We start from the raw sequence: 4533 nt of genomic DNA on the forward strand, positions 1-4533 counted from the left end.
TACATTAACTGGAATTAACAGAATAACTACATTATAAATTAGTAGGAAAGGAGTTATATACTAAAATATTGTAGATCAAGTACTGTTTATATTCAACAAATGAATATAAAAGCAACAAAACACATTGTTAAATATTTTCTACAAATTCAACTACAAATAAACTACAATAGCTGGAGCTGACATAATAACTAGATTATAATTCAGCTAGAAAGAAGTTATATGCTAAAAATAATGTAGATCAGGTACTGTTTACATTCAACAAATTGAATGTAATAGCAACAAAATGTTTAGCTACTGATTTTTACACTTTATCTACAGAAATATAACAAAATAACTACATAGTTTTGCGTTGACAGAATAACTGTATAAAAATTCAGTTGGAAAGGATTTATATGCTAAAATAATGAAGATCAAGTAATGTAAACATTCAACATGTGAATATAAAACCAACATAATATTTTCATTTGAACTACTATACTGGATAAGAAAAAAAAACAAAGGCTACTATAATTGTAGCGCTAAGTCTGCTACAATTAAAACACAACAATATTGTTCAAAAACTTGTCTACCATTTTTCTTCTAAACTAGAATCAACTAAACAATTGTACTACATGTTCCATACAAAATATTACAATTACTTCTTCTTCCTCTGGACTCGTGTTTTCTCATTCAAAGTTGGTGCACCTTTTCTCCTTGCCAATTTTCCTCACCTCACTTTCACTAATTGCCCCATGCTCCTGCTTCTTTCTAGCATAGTCCCAAAGTAGCGCTCCATAGCGTCTACGATGTTGGTCAATATCAGAAAGGTCTTCTGCCGGAATTGATAACTCTCCAAGACTAACGTACTCTGCAAAGGCAGCAACAAATACATCACAATCGCTGCAAAGATAAAAAAATGTTAATATTTACCAAACGATTAGAAAAAAAAGGGTTAAATGTATAGAAAGAAAGAAGATTTTTGTTACAGTGATCCTTCTTTTTGCTGTGGTATCTCTCCGACGATCCACTGAATGTTAAGAGGGTCGGTAAGAGCTTTCTCAATGTATGCCTTTGTATTCTTGAAGTAGATGTCTTTACGCTTCCCATAAAAACCAGTGCATGAAAAATACAAAGGGATAATAACAGAAAACTTGTCGACACAAGATTCAACAATAGGGTGATTGCGTGAAGAGACCATGGAATCATACGCATAAAGTTGCCTATCTGCAATGTCAAAAACAACCAACACCCAATGGAATTTTTCTACAATGTTGACGGGCATGATGACATAATCAACTTCATCCCATGCAACATTTGCGAGTAGTCTATACCCCAATATATTTTCTGCTTGGAGACAAAAGCTCTTTAATTTGGCTAGGAATGCTAGGGTCACATAATGTTTGGAATCTAAGTACCCCATAATCAACATTATGGGATGCCAAAAAATATTTATTATGCACAAAATATAAATAATCTCACATTAATACAGTGCTTAAAAATTATAGATACATTTGCAATTTATCTACAAAATAACTACAAAAAATATATAAAATATCAACAATTTTAAACAGATCAATAAAGCTACAATTAATCTTCAAAATGAAGACAAATAATCTCACATTAATTCAGTGCTTAAAAAATATAGATATATTTGCAATTTATATACAAAAAATCTACAAAATATCTACAATTTTAAACAGATCAATATAGCTACAATTAATCTTCAAAATGAAGACAAATAATCTACAAAGCAGAAAAAACACATATTATGTAGATTTTTAACAACTAAAACAAATGAAATAACTAATGAAGAAATTACTAAATTCTTACCTTCACCAATGACTGTTTTCGAACATTTTTAGGAGATTTAACAGTAGGGGCTTTTTTTGAATTTTTCTTCTTTTTGGGAGTTTTTGAACTGGGAGACACCTTCGCTTTATTTCCAGGTTTACTGATAGGCACATCTTCTTCAAAATCATCATCGAACACTATCTCTTTTCCTTTCCTTTTCGCTTGTTTGATTGGCCTCGAAGATTCTCCAGCATCTAAATCATATTTTTGTTTAGTTCTAGCTTCAGCCCTGATTTGACGCGGAGAAAGACTATGCTTCTTATCTACAATTGCATGTGCAGATTTCCCATGCTTTTTGGGTGAATGTGGTGATAATACACCCAAATCGAAAGAAGGTATATCAGCTTCTCTAGCTTTTTTAGGGTTGTGCTTTGAAGGTTTGTTCTTCTTCATTGAGAAAATTTAAAGCTGAAGGTAAATGTGTGTATGAACTTTGAAGAATTGACTTCAATTTTGACTGGTTAGAAGAAAAAACTTGAAATTGGATGTTAATGGTCATATGTTTCTCTGGTTTTAGCAGGGGAAATAATGGGAAAGAAACGTGGGTGTAGGGCGATACGTGGGTGAGGGTGTGGGTTTAGGAGAGAGAAACGTGGGGGGGGGGGAGATTTGGAGGAAGATTCGGTACCATTAATTTAGGAGGGATATGCGGTACCATTAATGTACGGCTAAAACACATAATGGTATATAATTGGTAATTAGGTATACTAAATATAATTATATCAAAACTTAAACATTGAGGGTAATATAGTTTATATTATATGGCATAGGAATGTAAAAATTCCTTTTTTTCATTCTCACTTAGCATTAATGGACTAAATCAAGCAAACTTTCTACGAATTTGCACAAAAATTTTGTCCAGAAAAGAAATATTCTGTTTGAATCGAAAGAGGAATGAAATTGGGTGATTATACACATTCCAAGTTTTTTGAACTTTCGAATTTAGGTGAATACACATCTCAGTATATATCAATTGATATATCAATATATATATCACCACGTACATTTGTTTATTTCATGTATATCATGCAAATTTATATACACGTCTATGTATATCAATAAAAATATTGTGTGATATAGACTGACATGCATGTGATATACATGTCTATGTATATCAATAAAAATCTTGTGTGATATACACACTGATATATTACAATCAAAATACCTATTGGTGATTATTAGCGAAATGTATATGACAATTTTATTATATCTCTTTGTGTATATCAAAATGAATACTAAAATTTTATTTTCCTTCTTTGTATATTCAAATTATGAATTTATAAATATAGTTATTCAAAATTTATTGTTATCTCTATACCAATATTTATGTCATAAATTTATTTTCCTTCTTTGTGTGTATCAAAAAATTATTTTCCATCTTTGTATATCAAAAAATTATTTACTCTCACAATTTTTTTTTAATGTCTAAGAACTTGCTCTAAACTTATATGCATTGCTACAGTGAAAAATAAAATAAAATAAATCAGAAAAGGGATTTAAAGAGATTTTGGAAATTATTAGATACTTTTGAAAGGAAATAAAAGATAATTTTTAGAGAGATAAGAGAGAAAGATCCTTTAATAAAGAAAAGTAATTAAAGAGAATAAGGCACCAATTATGGAAGAAGTTACGAAACGCAGTAATCGAAAAACGGTTGCCTTACATGATGCACAATGAAGAAATGGAGAGAAGAAAGAGAGAGCGGTCTAAATATTTTTTTTGCTATTTTTAAGGAAAATAACTTTGGTTATGGGTGCCAATTTTTTTAGGCTTCTATTGTAAGATCTAATATAAGGTCAAAAAATTGTCAATTCTCTTTATGTGTTGTCATACTATGCCATTTTTTCCAAAAAAAACAAAGGAAAAAAAATGAAATGTCCTTTCACGGATTCGAATACACGTTAGTGGGCACTAGAGTGAACTGAACTTGGATACAGCATCTTACCGGGGCATTTACATCTAAACTCGCTTTTTCGGTCACGCTTTAACTTGTGCCCGCTTTGCAAAAAAAATTGCAAGCGTACACACTTTTTCGCGTAACTTCAGCATACGAGGCTGAAGTAGCAAAGGCAATCACGCAAAACTTCAGCATTATAGTAGATGGGACTGAAGTAGCAAAGGCAATCACGCAAAACTTCAGCATTCTAGTTTTTGTTTTGTAACTGGCGAACTTCAGCTCTAGAGCTGAATTTTTGTTTTGTAACTGGAGAACTTCAGCTCTAGAGCTGAAGTTTTTGTTTTTGTAACTGGGAAACTTCAGCTCTAGAGCATCTGAGGAAGGCTAATGTAGTGGTCGATGCCTTGAGTAGAAAGGCAATGAGTTTGGGTAGCCTTGCATATTCCTGTTGGTGAGAGACCGCTTGCATTAGATGTTCAGGCCTTCGCCAATCAGTTCGTGAGGTTAGATATTTCAGAGCCTAGACGAGTTCTTGCTTGCGTGGTTTCTTGGTCTTCTCTATATAATCGCATCAGTGAACGTTAGTATGACGACACCCATTTGCTTGTCCTTAAGGACACGGTTCAGCATGATGATGCCAAAGAGGTTTTTATTGAAGATGATGGGGTATTGCGGATGCAGGGTTGGATTTGTGTGCCTAATGTGGATGGTTACATGAGTGTTCTTGAGGAGGCCCACAGTTCGCGGTATTCCATTCATTTGGGTACCGCAAAAATGTATCCGGACTTGAGGCAGCACTACTAGTG

This window comes from Nicotiana attenuata, unplaced genomic scaffold (genome assembly GCF_001879085.1).
Source record: "Nicotiana attenuata strain UT unplaced genomic scaffold, NIATTr2, whole genome shotgun sequence".
NCBI classification, from domain to species: domain Eukaryota; kingdom Viridiplantae; phylum Streptophyta; class Magnoliopsida; order Solanales; family Solanaceae; genus Nicotiana; species Nicotiana attenuata.